This window comes from Anomaloglossus baeobatrachus, chromosome 4, assembly GCF_048569485.1.
Source record: "Anomaloglossus baeobatrachus isolate aAnoBae1 chromosome 4, aAnoBae1.hap1, whole genome shotgun sequence".
Classification (NCBI taxonomy): Eukaryota; Metazoa; Chordata; class Amphibia; order Anura; family Aromobatidae; genus Anomaloglossus; species Anomaloglossus baeobatrachus.
The window spans coordinates 174178344-174193979 of NC_134356.1; positions in this window are offsets into that span (position 1 = coordinate 174178344).

The window sequence follows — 15636 nt, forward strand, 5'->3', positions numbered from 1 at the left end:
CCGGGTCTGGTAGAATCCCTCGAGCCACACTGCGGATCCGGATCCGAGCAGCCAGGCTACTGGCACGGGGGCGGTACAGGAACCTATCTAGAGTGGGGAGGGACTCCAGGGACCAGCAGTTGGTTTGGTCAGGGGTCACCATCTTCCCCTTCCTTAGATGCAAGGGTCCCCTTCACTTCCCTTTGCCGCTCGCTTGGTCCTTCCCCATACCTAGCGTGACAGGGAGAGGAAGAAATCCTTCTATAGTCTCAGGGAGGGCAGAGAAAACTGGCTCCATAAATGATGAAGATGAAGTAAGTGCAGGATAGAAAGTGAAAGATATACTGAAGGCAGCAGCACACAGAGCTCATATTGAGCCTATATTACTGACAGGCACACACCTCATTGTTCTCTTGCTCCAGTTTTTGCAGTTTGTTAAGTAATTCTTCATCCATTTTTTCCTCCAAGGGTCTCTTCCTTTGGCTGGTGGGACCTGACGAAGAGCATTGACAGACAAGGTTTCTGCTATGGATGGTGCAAAAGGATTATAAGTAGATGAAAAGTAAAAAAAAATATACGAAACCGAAAAAATAATACAGTGACATTATTAGCATCCATGCTGCTTACAAAACAGTACTAGAGGGAAAATATCAGATACAACTGCATTAACTAAACTGTGGCCAAAGGAGAAGAGCAGGGGCCTTGTAGGCAGCATTCACCAATCTTTCCAATGTTCCTTTCTTCTTATCTGATCCGATCCGCTAGTCTCATAGTGGTGGGTACACGCCATATTTACAAAGGTTTCCATTACCTGCTTACATTTATTATCCTCCATGTACTGCTAAGTTTACCCTTAAAGGAAAGCAGACACCCCCTAAATGAATCACACTTATCAGACTCCAAATAATTAGAGCTAGCAGGTGAATGGGCTCTCACATACAAATCTGCATCGCTGTCAGGTCCCTCTGCGTTCTACAGCGGTTCACTCCCCCTGGTGACTGGAAGCCGCATCACTCATGCAGAATGATACTGGTACCCGATCTGTTTGTGAGAGCTGTAATGCCCCTATCCTGTAGTACTGTGCCCATCCTAGTCCCCATCCTATAGTAATGTGCCCACCTTGTCCCCATCCTATAGTAATGTCCCCATCCAATAATATTGTGCCCATCCTTGTAATGCCCCCATCCTTTAGTAATGTCCCCAGCCTTGTCCCCATCCTATAGTAATGTGCCCACCTTGTCCCCATCCTATAATAATATACCCACCTTGTCCATATCCTATAGTAATGTGCCCACCTTGTCCCTATCCTATAGTAATGTCCCCATCCTTTAGTAATGTTACCGCCTTATCCCCATCCTATAGTAATGTCCCCATCCTTTAGTAATGTGCCTACCTTGTCCCCATCCTATAGTAATGTCCCCATCCTTTAGTAATGTGCCCACCTTGTCCCTATCCTATCCTATAGTAATGTGCCCACTTTGTTCCTGCCGTGGATGGTGCTGGTGATGGGAGAGGAGTCGATGCCAGCGGCGCCGGTGGGCGCAGGCTCCGTTCATCCACTGGACTGGGTTTCCTGGGGATCTGCAATGCCATTGGCTGACTGTAGGTGGCGGGTGTCTCCCAGCTGAGGTACAATCATTCAGCTACAGCCTATGGGAAGACACCACACCCTTTTTAATTTCCCTCCTGTCTGCTGACCTCTGCCAGAGATAGTTCTGAGAATTCTGGCTCCTGTTTCTTCCTGTGATTTCATGCTCTCATTACCGCATGTTTCCTGACTACCCTCCGGCCTACCTCGCTGCCCGATCCGGTTTTGACCTCTGCTTGTTTCTGATTACGTCTTTGCCTGCCGATTCCGTCCCTGTTCTGCTATTCCTCGTCTGACCCTGCCTGACGACTACTCTCTCAGACTGCAGCCTTCCACAGGTAGTGATCTCCAGGGCCCTGTGTAATTCCAAATCCCTGTAAAGGGGTTAAAGGGTTTCAGGGTTCTGGGGGTCCTGCTTGGCGAGTGGCTTCCCTCTAGCCTGTCCATTACAGCCCGTCTGAGTCTTTGGATCCAGGCAGGCGTTACAGATCGGTTACAAGGCCGGTCTCTCCAATCAGAGCTGGGGACGGGTGAAACAGAGGTATAGCTGCACTGATCATGGCTGGATTTCAATGTTTCAGCCATTTTCAATGGCTGAGCCAATCACAGCCTCCGTAGGTCCGGGGAGGACACACCACCCCTCCTGAGGTCAGGCAGATGTCCCCTCCTCCCTGGTATTTGCACAGCGATCACAGCCACCGGGGCCGCGATTTCGCCATGACATACCAGGTACGTCATGGGTCCTTAAGTACCAGGGAGCCATGATGTACCCAGTACATCATAGGTCGCTAAGGGGTTAACATACACACACAATACACATGATAAAAAAAAAACACCATTTTTCTCACCCGTCCCGCGTCCCCTCGGCTGCCTCATCTCTGCCTCTTGCTGTCTGCAGGCCTGTGCCCCCGTTGACTATCTCGGCAGGTGCAGGTGCCACAGCCCCTGTCAGCGATTTATGTGATGATTGTTTTGCCGCAGAGCGCTTGACTCAAAACATTAATCTAAAAGCGCAGAAAGGGGCTGCGGTTGGCCCCTACACCTGCCGCGATAGTCAACGGGGGCACGGGCCTGGGGGCCGCACGAAGCCACCTGAGGAGACGCATGCGGCCCGCGGGCTGCCTGTTTGAGACCTCTGATTTAGACTATCTTTTATATATTCCATGTGTGCGGTACTACGTGCATAACAGTGACATGGCATCTGCCATCTACTACAGCCAAAATGGTGCTTCAAAATTCAAATAGCGCTTCTTCCCTTCCGAGCTTGGAGTACACCACTTTTGGGTATCTGTCTACTTGAGAAATATCACAACAAAATGTATGGTCCATTTTCTTCTCTTACTCTTGTGAAAATAAAAAAATTGTCTCATGTGCAACATGTCTGTGGGAAAAATTTATTTTTTTCATTTACATGACACAAAGTTATAAAATTCCGTGAAGCACCAGTGAGTTGAAGGGGCTCACCACACCACTAGATAAATTCCCTGAGGAATATAGCTTCCTAAATGGGGGTCACTTGTGGGGGTGTTCCACTGTTTAGGCACATCAGAGGCTCTGCTAATGTGACATGGCATCCACTATCCATTTTAGCTAATTTTGCAGTCCAACAGTTAAATGGTGCTTCTTCCCTTCCAAGCTCTGCCATGCGCCCAAACAGTAGGTTTCCACCATATATGGGGTATCAGGGTACTCAAGAGAAATTACAAAACAAATTGTAAGATCCACTTCCCCCTCTTACCCTTGTGAAAATGCAAAATTTGGGGCTAAAGCAACATTTTGTGAGGAAAAAGAAAACTTTTCAGTTTTTTTCTTTCACATTGATTTAATTCCTGTGAAGCACCTAAAGGTGGCTTTACACACTACGATTTCGCTACAGCGATCTCATTGGGGGTCACGGAATTTGTAACGCACATCCGGCCGTTGTAGCGATCTCGTTGTGTGTGACTCCTATGAGCGATTTTGAATCGTTGCAAAAACGTTCAAAATCGCTCATCGGTGACATGCCCCCCTATTCGCAATTATCGTTGCTGCTGCTTGGACGATGTAGTCCGTCGTTCCTGCGGCAGCACACATCGCTACGTGTGACACTGCAGTAACGAGGAACCTCACCTTACCTGCGTCCCGGCAGCAATGAGGAAGGAAGGAGGTAGGCAGGATGTTACGTCCCGCTCATCTCCGCCCCGCTGCTTTGATTGGGCGGACACTTAGTGACGTCGCTGTGACGCTGAACAAACCGCCCCCTTAGAAAGGAGGCGGTACGCCGGTCACAGTGACATCAATATGAAGGAAAGTATGTGTGACGGGGGTGCGCGATTTTGTGGGCAACGGACAGCGATATGCCCGTGTCGCACAAACGATGGGGGCGGGCACGCACGCTAGCGATCTCGCTAGCAAGATCGCAGCGTGTAAAGCGGGCTTAAGGGATTAATAAACTTCTTGAATGTGGATTTCAGCACTTTGAGGGTGCAGTTTTTAAAATGTCACTTTTTTTTTGTTTTCTGCCACATAGGCCTCTCAGTCATTTCACATGTGATCTCTAAAAAACTGTTTGAAACACAGTACAACATGTCACAAAAAATAGAGAAAAATCTCAGAATCACTGGAATATATTGAAATTCCAGCGTTATTACTTCATAAAGTGACACTGGTCAGAATTAAAAAAAATGTACCTGGTCAGGAAGGTCAAAACAGGCATGATATGAAAACTACATAAAAAAACACAATACTAAGATACAATTTAATACAGTTGTGCTCAAAAGTTTACATACCCCGGCAGTTTTTTTTGCTTTCTTGGCCGTTTTTCAGAGAATATGATTGATAACAAAAACTATTTTCCACTCTTGGTTAGTGGTTTGGTGAAGCCATTTATTGTCAAACTACTGTTTTCTCTTTTTAATCATAATGACAACCAAAAACATCCAAATGACCCTGACCAAAAGTTAACACACCCTGGTGATTTTGGCCTGATAACATGCACAGAATACATAATCCATAGGATGAAAGGCACTCACCGGTGTTGCTGTATCAAAAAGGCTTTATTCCTGAATCAGGTTACATGTGAAGGCAAGCGGGGAGGGGGAGACACAAAACACATAGGACAATGGCTGTTTCGCACCTGCACACGGCGCTTCTACGGGTCCACAAAGAGTGACATCATTTCCTTACTCTTATAAGACACACCTGTGTACTTAACTGACATCACTATACTAAAAACATTGTTAAAACACCAAGAAAAGAAGGGAATTTTGTTACTTACCGTAAATTCCTTTTCTTCTAGCTCTTATTGGGAGACCCAGACGATTGGGGTATAGCTACTGCCTCCGGAGGCCACACAAAGCACTACACTAAAAAGTGCAAGGCCCCTCCCCTTCTGGCTATACCCCCCCGTGGTATCACGGGTTCTCCAGTTTTAGTGCCAAAGCAAGAAGGAGGAAAGCCAATAACTGGTTTAAACAAATTAACTCCGAGTAACATCGGAGAACTGAAAAACCGTTCAACATGAACAACATGTGTACCCGCAAACAACAAAAACATCCCGAAGGACAACAGGGCGGGTGCTGGGTCTCCCAATAAGAGCTAGAAGAAAAGGAATTTACGGTAAGTAACAAAATTCCCTTCTTCTTCAGCGCTCTATTGGGAGACCCAGACGATTGGGACGTCCAAAAGCTGTCCCTGGGTGGGTAAAGAAATACCTCATGTTAGGGCTGCAAAACAGCCCTCCCCTACGGGGGTGTCACTGCCGCCTGCAGGACTCTTCTACCTAAGCTGGCATCCGCCGAAGCCTAGGTATGCACCTGATAATGCTTGGTGAAAGTGTGCAGACTGTACCAGGTAGCTGCCTGGCACACTTGTTGAGCCGAAGCCTGGTGTCGTAATGCCCAGGACGCACCCACGGCTCTGGTTGAGTGGGCTTTTAGCCCTGAAGGAACCGGAAGCCCCGCAGAACGGTAGGCCTCTAGAATTGGTTCTTTGATCCATCGAGCCAGGGTGGCTTTAGAAGCCTGCAACCCCTTGCGCGGACCAGCGACAAGGACAAAAAAAGTGCATCGGAACGGCGCATGGGCGCCGTGCGGGAAATGTAGATTCTGAGTGCTCTCACCAGATCTAACAAACGTAAGTCCTTTTCATACCGGTGAACCGGATGAGGACAAAAGAAAGGCAAGGATATATCCTGATTAAGATGAAATGAGGATACGACCTTAGGGAGAAACTCCGGAATGGGGCGCAGCACTACCTTGTCCTGGTGGAACACCAGGAAGGGAGCCTTGGATGACAGAGCTGCCAGCTCAGACACTCGCCGAAGCGATGTGATCGCAACGAGAAACGCCACCTTCTGTGACAGGCGAGAAAGGAAACTTCCTTCAGAGGCTCGAAAGGCGGCTTCTGGAGAGCAACTAATACCCTGTTGAGATCCCATGGATCTAACGGCCGCTTGTACGGGGGTACGATATGACAGACCCCCTGTAGGAACGTGCGCACCTTAGAAAGACGTGCTAGACGCTTCTGAAAAAACACGGATAGTGCCGAGACTTCCCCCTTAAGGGAGCCGAGCGACAAGCCCTTTTCTAACCCCGATTACAGGAAGGAAAGAAAAGTAGGCAATGCAAATGGCCAGGGAGACACTCCCTGAGCCGAGCACCAGGTTAAGAAAATCTTCCACGTTCTGTGGTAGATCGTAGCAGAGGTGGACTTCCTAGCCTGTTTCATGGTGGCAACGACCCCTTGGGATAATCCTGAAGACGCTAGGATCCAGGACTCAATGGCCACACAGTCAGGTTCAGGGCCGCAGAATTCCGATGGAAAAACGGCCCCTGGGACAGTAAGTCTGACCGGCCTGGTAGTGACCACGGTCGGCCGACCGTGAGATGCCACAGATCCGGGTACCACGATCTCCTCGGCCAGTCTGGGGCGACGAGTATGACGCGGCTGCAATCGGATCTGATTTTTTGCGCAGTACTCTGGGTAAGAGTGCCAGAGGTGGAAACACATATGTGAGCCGGAACTGCGACCAATCTTGCACTAAGGCGTCTGCCGCCAGAGCTCTGTGATCGCGCGATCGTGCCATAAATGCCGGGACCTTGTTGTTGTGCCGAGACGCCATTAGGTCGACGTCCAGCACCCCCCAGCGGCGACAGATTTCCTGAAACACGTCCGGGTGAAGGGACCATTCCCCTGCATCCATACCCTGGCGACTGAGGAAGTCTGCTTCCCAGTTTTCTACGCCCGGGATGTGAACTGCGGATATGGTGGATGCTGTGTCCTCCACCCACATGAGGATTCGCCGGACTTCCTGGAAGGCTTGCCGACCGCGCGTCCCTCCTTGGTGGTTGATGTATGCCACCGCTGTGGAGTTGTCCGACTGGATTCGGATCTGCTCTCTTTCTAGCCACTGCTGGAAAGCTAGTAGGGTAAGATACCCTGCCCCGATTTCCAGAACATTGATCTGAAGGGTGGACTCCTGCTGAGTCCACGTCCCCTGAGCCCTGTGGCGGAGACAAACTGCTCCCCACCCTGACAGACTCGTATCTGTCGTGACCACTGCCCAGGATGGGGGTAGGAAGGATCTTCACTGTGACAATGAGGTGGGAATAAGCCACCATTGCAGAGAGTCCTTGGCCGTCTGGGAAAGGGAGACTTTCCTGTCCAGGGAGGTTGACTGCCCGTCCCATTGGCGGAGAATGTCCCCTTGCAGTTGGCGCAGATGAAACTGCGCAAAGGGAACTGCCACCATGGCTGCCACCATCTTCCCTAGGAAGTGCATGAGGCGCCTTAAGGGGTGCGACTGGCCTTGAAGGAGAGACTGCACCTCTGTTTGCAGTGAACGCTGCTTGTTCAGCGGAAGCTTCACTATCGCTGATAGAGTGTGAAACTCCATGCCGAGATACGTTAGTGATTGAGTCGGTGACAGATTTGACCTTGCCAAATTGATGATCCACCCGAAAGTCTGGAGAGTCTCCAGCGTAACATTCAGGCTGCGTTGCCATGCCTCTTGAGAGGGTGCTTTGACGAGTAGATCGTCCAAGTAAGGGATCACCGGGTGTCCCTGAGAGTGCAAGACTGCTACCACTGCTGCCATGACCTTGGTGAACACCCGTGGGGCTGTCGCCAGACCGAATGGCAGAGCTACGAACTGAAGATGGTCGTCTCCTATCACAAAACGTAGAAAACGTTGGTGCTCCGTAGCAATTGGCACGTGGAGATAGGCATCTTTGATGTCTGTTGAGGCAAGGAAGTCTCCTCGAGACATTGAGGTAATGACGGATCGGAGGGATTCCATCCGGAACCGCCTGGCGTTCGCATGCTTGTTGAGCAGTTTTAGGTTCAGAACAGGACGGAAGGAGCCGTCCTTTTTGGAGCCACAAAAAGATTGGAGTACAAACCCTCGCCCTCGTTCCTGAGGGGGGACAGGGATCACCACTCCATCTGCTCTTAGAGCGTCCACCGCCTGCAGCAGGGCATCTGCTCGGTGGGGAGGTGGGGCCGTTCTGAAGAATGGAGTCGGAGGACGAGAACAGAACACTGTCCTGTGCACGTGAGCACAATGTCCGTCACCCACCGGTCTGTGACCTGTGGCAGCTAAATGTCGCCAAAGGCGGGGGAGTCAGCCATCAACCGCGGATGCGGAGAGAGAGAGAGAGCTGAGAGACATGAGGAGACCGCCTTGTAGCGGTTCCTCCGGCTGCCTTCCTTGGGCGTGATTGAGCCCGGCCGGAATCTGAGCCCGTCTGAGGTTTTGTAGCCCTTTTGCACGAGGACAATTGGGACCTGCCCGAGCTTGGGAAGGACCGAAACCTCGACTGTACTTTTAGGACAGCATTAATAGGATAAGTCGCAGAGCAGACATTACGGGGTTACGGACGCCTCTGCGGTACAGATGTACATGTGCTCAAGGCCAGCTGCGCAAGAACAGCTGAAAAGGTTAGGTTGCCTACACGGCTGTGAATGCCGGAGCAACCGACACGCCGATAGCCTCCTAGACAGATTTCAACCAGAGTCCATCTGTCTGTGAATGGCATCTTTAAATGAAGCCCCATCTCCAGTGCAACTATGGCTCTAGACGCAAGCCTGGAGATTGGAGAATCCACCTTTGGACCCTGGGTCCAGCGCTTGAACACGTCAGGGGAAAAGGGATAACGTGTATCTTAAAAACGTTTGGAGAAGACGCTTATCTGGTAAGCGTGGTGTTTCTGGACTGCTTCTCTGAAGTCAGCGTGGCCAGAAAAATACTCAATATCCGTTTGAGATACTGAAAAGGGACTTCTCCTGCTGTGAAGCTGACTCCTCCACTGGGGGAGCTGAGGGAGAAAGATCCAACCTTCCATTGATGGACGCTATAGGATCATTCCGTATGGCGTTACCATCCGGTGTATCCGGATCGATAGCGATGTCAGGATCAAAGTCCTGGAGAGCTCCCTTATCATACAGAGAGTCCTCCTGGGACCCCCCCGTTCCAAATTAGGTTGGTCAGGAAGATTGCCCAGGGCCTGTCTGGACTGCAAGTCTCTATCTTATGACAATATATCTGTCGAAACTGCAACTCCGTCCCTGTCCTTGGACAGGGATAACAGGTGGTTTCTTTGGCCACGACTAGTAGAGACCCCGGCAGACGAAGTGCTAGAGACCCCGGCAGACGAAGTGCTACAGGGGAGCATGCACAAAATGGAACGGTGTCATAAACAGCATCCCATGTAGTAAAAACAGCACTGAAAATCTGTGTTGCTTTTTTGCCGCTGCCGACTAGCCATCTAGAAGTATATAGCCAATATTGGTGACCGTACAGTGCAATGTATAGCATACAAGCATAAAGTACAAATGAACACTGCAGCACAAGCAATACAAGCAGCATAGAAGCCTGTGCCCTGGCACCTCTGCTCTTCTGCTGCTGTAGACTAGTCATCTAGGGGAATATAGCCCAGAAGAGTGACCATACAGTGCAATGTATAGCATACAAGCACAAGTACAAATGCACACTGCAGCCCATGCAATACAAGCAGCATAGAAAAAAACCTGTGCCCCAGCACCCTTGGTTTTCTGCTGCTGTAGTCTAGCCATTCCAGGAGAATATAGCTAAAACTAGCGACTGTACAGTGCAATGTATTACAAGTATAAACACAAATGTGCAATACAAGCAGCCTAGAAAGCCTGTGCCTTAGCACACCTGCTTTCCTGCTGCTGATGTGTCGCTCTCCAAACGGGCATATAGCGACCTATGCAGTTAAAATACACATGTACACACTGCAGTATATATTGGGGTCAGCACTATGTGTGCCGCTTACCGCCCGCCTATAAGCGGGTGTCTGGTCGCCACCGCCGAAAGTCCGAGCCCGGACTGCAGTAATGGCTGCCGGCGTCTTCCCCAGCTCGTGTGAGGAGGGGCGGGCCGTGGGCGTGCCCCCTAGTCGGAGCGGGAATCCGGCGTCCGACAGTGTGCAGTGAGAGGGCTGGAGCATGTAAATAAAGCTCCAGCCCTCGGCGCTGCTGATTGCTCAGCGTCTGTCCCCTTCCCTGAGTGACAGGGAGGGGGCGGGAACGAAGCGGCACTAGGCCGCAGAAGCCGGGGACTGGATTTATAAGCGCCGCCGCCGTAAAAGCGCGGTCGGCGCCCAGTCCCCGGCGAACTACAAGTCCCAGCCGCGCCGCCGCTCCCGGAGCGTCCGGCGCGGTAGTTCCCAATACACAAAGTCACTCAGCAAAGCTGCAGTGACTGTAACCCTTTACTGTCCCCGGCGCACTAGCACACCCAGCAAGTCTGGAGTGTGCTGTGCCTGTGTGTACGGGGACACAGAGTACCTGTAATGGTGCAGGGCCATGTCCCTGAACGGTACTCCAGCTCCGTATCCAGCAGGTTCAAATGGGTCTGTGGATGGAGCCCGGCGTCAGAGCTTTGAGGCCGGCAGGATCCCACTTCCTCAGAGCCCCTCAGGGGGATGTGGAAGGAAAACAGCATGTGGGGTTCCAGCCCCTGTACCAGCAATAGGTACCTCAACCTTACAACACCATCAACGGGTGAGAAGGGAGCATGCTGGGAGCCCTATATGGGCCCTCTTTTCTTCCATCCGAAATAGTCAGCAGCTACTGCTGACTAAAATCTGTGGAGCTATGCATGGATGTCTGACCTCCTTCGCACAAAGCTTGAAAACTAGAGAACCCGTGATACCACGGGGGGGTATAGCCAGAAGGGGAGGGGCCTTGCACTTTTTAGTGTAGTGCTTTGTGTGGCCTCCGGAGGCAGTAGCTATACCCCAATCGTCTGGGTCTCCCAATAGAGCGCTGAAGAAACAACAATTTTTAACTACTTTTAACTACTTCATAACCTGTATTGCTAGAACTCAAAAACACAATGGAAGTTACTTATAAAAAAAACTGACAAGTCATTTTTGTTATTGAATCCTAACGGACCCATTGCATTATATTTTATAATGCATGGTGATTCCTTCCTTATTTCTTCTTTCTATGAACTCTGTAACATGCAGAGAAGTTGACATAAATGAGTTTGAATGGCTAATAAAGGTAACATCCTCCCCTATGACTTGTTTGCTTGAAATCAGTATGTGTGCATAAAAGCAGAGTGAGTTTCTCGGATCCAGACAAACTCTTGCATCTGTCATCCAGCCACTGATGTTTCTGAATTGTGAGTCATGGGGAAAGCAAAAGAATTGTCAATGGATCTATGGGAAAAGATAGTTGAACTGTCTGAAACAGGAAAGGGATACAAAAAGATATCTAAGGAATTGATAATGCCAGTCAGCAGTGTTCAAACTGTGCTTAACAAATGGAAAATCAGGGGCTCTGTAAAAACCAAACCACAAAGAGGGAGACCAACAAAAAATTCGGCCACAACTGCCAGGAAAATTATTTGGGATGCAAAGAAAAGCCCACAGGTATCAGCTGAAATACAGGACTCACGGAAAACTAGCGGTGTGGCTGTTTCAAGATGCACAATAAGGAGTCACTTGAAGAAAAATGGGCAGCATGATCGAGTAACCCAGAAGAAAGCCATTACTGCGCAAATGCCACAAAGTATATCGCCTGCAATACGTCAAACAACAAAGATACAAGCCTCCAAACTTCTGGAACAAAGTAATTTGGAGTGATGAGACCAAAATCAACCACAACCATAAACATTGAAGAAGTGTCAACAAGGCCTATGATGAAAGGAGCACCATTCCTACTGTAAAGCATGGAGGTGGATCGCTGATGATGTGGGGATGTGTGAGAAACAAAGGCACAGGAAACTTGGTCAAAGTTGAAGGAAAGATGAATGCAGCAAGTTATCAGCAAATACTGGAGGCAAATTTGCACTCATCAGCCTGGAAGCTGAGCACGGGACATACCTGGATGTTTCAACATGACAACAATCAAAAACACATGGCCCTGGAGTGGCCATCTAAGTCACCTGACCTCAATATCATTGAGCCACTCTGGGGAGAACTCAAGCGGGCAGTTTATGCAAGAAAGCCCAGGAATTTACAGAAACTGGAGGCTTTTTGCCAAGAACAATGGGAAGCTTTAACATCTGAGAAAATAGAGAGCCTCATTCACAACTACCACAAAAGACTTCTTCAACCTGTCATTGATGTTAGAGGGGGCAATACACAGTATTAAGAACTGGGGTATGTGAACTTTTGATCAGGGTGATTTGGATGTTTTTGGTTGTCATTATGATTTAAAAAGAGAAACCAGAGTAGCTTGACAATAAATGGCTTCACCCAACCACTAACCATGAGAGGAAGAAAAGTTTTTGTGTTATCCTTCATATTCTCTGTAAAAAGGCCAAAAATGCAAAAAAAACCTGCCGAGGTATGTAAACTTTTGAGCATAAGTATATATTCTTCACCTAGTAGGCATTCTTCAAAAGAAGCACTGACCCTATACTATCCAGTGTTAGAATCTACAATACAATCTGATAATAGGTACAGGAAAACATTCACATAAACATGTACAACACACATCTTACCTTTTCGGAGTCTGAACAGGTGGCTGGGATAGTGCTGTTCATATACATACATTGCCTTTGGCTTAAGCTTTAGCCTTTCACTGCGGCGAGGTCCTTCCTCCGACTGTGAATCTGCTTCTAAATTGCTGAATGACACAAAAAAACCCTAAAAGTTAGCCAATATTTACTACATATCTATTTTACATCAGCATCATCTCTGAAATCCCCTTTTATACCATATGAGAAGGTTTAAACGTTCTAATGCTTAATGCGACAGTAAACACTTTTGGGTATTTTCTGTCACCTCGGCTTCTCAAAGTCACATCATATGTAATGTGGGACCTAAAAAATGGTTTTGTAAATTTTACTGTAAAAATGAGAAATTAACCCATCTAATTTCCTAACAAAAAAATAAAGCTGTTTCAGAAATGGCGCTGATGTAGACATGTGGGAAATGTTATTGATTAACCGTTTTGTGACACAAATTTTTGGTTTAAGGGCATACAAATTCAAAGTTTGAAAATTGCAAAATTGGCTCCGTCATTAAGGGGTTAAGGCAGAAAGACAACAAACAAGGTGAAGTCAGCTGCAGTAAATGTCCACAAAGCATCACCAAGGAGTATAGCCAGCATTTCCAGACGTCATGGCTTCCAGACTTGAGGCAGTCATTACCTGCAAAGGATTCTCTACAAGTATTAATCCCTTTATGACCAAGGACGTACTGGACCGTACTTGGCAATGTCTGTCCCATGCACATCCCCGCACATATCTGATCTGATCAGCAGATATATGAGGCTAACAGGCGCGGGTGGATCAGACTAGTAAAATCAGGTAAAAAAAAAAAATGTCTTCACTTTTTGCCAAGGCTTTTTTAATATTTTTTTCTACCAAGCTCATCCATGTGCAGTTGGTTCCTGTACTGATCCGTTGCTGAGCTACAGGTGGATCCTTTATATGCCTGGTCTCATCATCAGGTGGTAAGCCGGCTATTCTCCTTTTTTGTTCTTTTGCAAATAGTTCAAATCACACCCCTTTTGCCCACCTTGAGGATAAAACAAAAAAAAATACACCTTTGGTATCGTCGAGTTTAGAAATGCCAGATCTATCAAAATACAAAAATCAATTAATCTGATCGGTACACAGCAAAGCGAAAAAAATATTCCAAAAGCCAAAATTACGTTTTTTTGGTCTACGCAACATTGCATTAAAATGCAACAACAGGCGATCAAAACATTACATCTATACAAAAATAGTAGAATTAAAAATGGCAGCTCAAGACGCAAAAAATAAGCCGTAACTGAGCCCAAGATCCCCAAAAATATGAATTTTACGGATCTTGGAAAATGGTGATAAAAGCGCGATTCTTTTTTGGACAAACTTCTGATTTTTTTTCACCCTCACATGTTTCGCATCTACGAATTCCTGAGGCATTGTACGGACACGTCTTTTTTACCTTATAGTGAACATTGTGAAAAAAAGTGAAATTCTACAATTTTTTTTTATTCATTATTTTTCCACATTTGGAATTTTTTCTCATTTTCCAAAAAGAAAAAAAAAATCGCCCAGGGGTGAAGGGGTTAAAAATTAACATTTTATTTATGGTAAAGTTAATTTACCCAATTACTTTTGAGCCCTTGTAATGAGGAGGCTTTGAAGAAAAACGGTCAAAATTTCTAAACATTTTACAGGATATTTTTGTTCAGCCCCTTAATGACTGCCAAAACACATTAAACGGTGGTTGTTAAAGGGACCCAAACATCAGGATTTTCATGTATAAGCTGCAGCCAGTGCAGTACTGGCACTATCAGGCACAGTGTGTACATACACAGGGGGCAGCTCGGGTGTTTAGGCAGTGAAATCCAACTTTATAAAGTTTGAAAAATCAAGCACTTTTTGATTGACGTGTGCACCTCTCTCCTAATGTCCGGGTGGGTTATGCACGTGTATCCCCCCTCCCCCGCCGCCTGTTCCTCCTGCCTCTGGTTGTATTCAAATTTCTCTCTTCAGAAACATGGCGCCAGAGTTGGCACCTGCGCATAGCGCTTATCTCCGGCGCCATATTTCTGAAGCCTGCAGTAGCTAGTATTACCTGCAGCTACGATATCGTGCCGCCCCTGGACACCGTGCCAGCACAGCAGCCACCAAGGACACCGGGACCGGGTCTCGCAGCACTGCCGTCACGGGGTCATGTGAGTCCATTGTGAACTTACCTCACCTGACCCCCGATGTCGCTGGCAGGCTGCTGTTGGCTTTTTCCTGTGGCGTCCCGGTGTCCTAGGCGGCAGCTGTGCTGGCACGGTGTCCTGGGGCGGCACAATATCGTAGCTGCAGGTAATACTAGTTACTGTGGGCTTCAGAAACATGGCGCCGGAGATAAGCGCTATGCGCAGGTGCCAACTCCGGCGCCATGTTTCTGAAGAGAGAAATTTGAATACAACCAGAGGGAGGGAGGAACAGGCGGCGGGGGAGGGGGGATACACATGCATAACCCACCTGGATATTAGGAGAGTGGTGCACACGTCAATCAAAAAGTGCTTGATTTTTCAAACTCTATAAAGTTGGATTTCCCTGCCTAAACACCCGAGCTGCCCCCTGTGTATGTACACACTGTGCCTGATAGTGCCAGTACTGCACTGGCTGCAGCTTATACATGAAAATCCTGATGTTTGGTTCCCTTTAAGGGCCTTACTCCCTCGTCACCGTTATAAAAAGGCGATTGGGAGTAAGTGAATAGCGTAAACCCATTTTTGTAAAATAATGTTTTTAGTGTGTAAAAGTAGCAAAGCATAAAAAAGCGTCAAACACGTGATATCACTGTTACTGACCCGAAGAATAAATCGGTCTTATCGCTTTTACCGCATGGTGAATGGCGCAGAAAATAAAAAATAACTAAGTTCCTGTTTATTTTAGATTAAGAGCCAATAGCCCCTTTGTTAAAAGTGAAAGTAAGAAGCTTAGTAATGTGAAACTAACGAATGTATGCGCGTGCAAAGGATACCAACATTTAGCCAATAGGATATATGTATATGTTAATGGCAGCACTGTGTAGGAGATAAGCTGAGCCAATTAGGATACTACAATATATGCCCATACAAATGCCTATATACAGTCATATCAAAAAGTTTGGGCACCC